Raw genomic sequence first — 482 nt, forward strand, 5'->3', positions numbered from 1 at the left:
ACCTAGTCGGATTCACACCGACGTTGTGTCAGGAGTGTCAAGTTTCTTAAAAGAAAAACTTAAATTATTCAAGGGGATTCGAACCCAGGCCGACGTTGTCGGGCCCACTCACCAGCGCGCTCGCTACTCGGCTGTCAGCTGCTCCTCGCCTCGGACAGGTCAGAACTCGGTCCCGCTTTACGGGTCTGGGTCTCCTGTATTGCACGCGTGCAGGTCGGCTCCATGTCACCCTCCTCGACGCGCTGCAGCACGGGTCGAATTCTAGCGTCGACCCAAAGTTCGAGTCCTGGTAGGGACGCGGAACATTTTTCCCACCCTGCTTGCCATGTGTTTGCGGTTGTCGTCGCGCGATTTGTTAGGTTGGTGGCTCCCGCGCCCTACAGTGTTGGTCTACGTGCCTCCGGGGCCTCTCGGCTCGTCTTCAGGGATTATGTAGAGCACGTCCTTGGCTTCTGCTTACATCCTGGTGGCGTCGGATATCA

The 482-nt window shown here is 57.3% G+C and overlaps 1 protein-coding gene across 2 annotated transcripts in view; it reads left to right on the plus strand.

Moving 5' to 3' along the window:
• LOC113203010 (DNA-binding protein RFX2) overlaps positions 1–482 on the plus strand; it is a 26,596-nt gene that overhangs the window by 17,103 nt on the left and 9,011 nt on the right. The window lies entirely within an intron of this gene.

This window comes from Frankliniella occidentalis, unplaced genomic scaffold, assembly GCF_000697945.3.
Source record: "Frankliniella occidentalis isolate FOCC.00 unplaced genomic scaffold, Focc_3.1 Scaffold29, whole genome shotgun sequence".
Classification (NCBI taxonomy): Eukaryota; Metazoa; Arthropoda; class Insecta; order Thysanoptera; family Thripidae; genus Frankliniella; species Frankliniella occidentalis.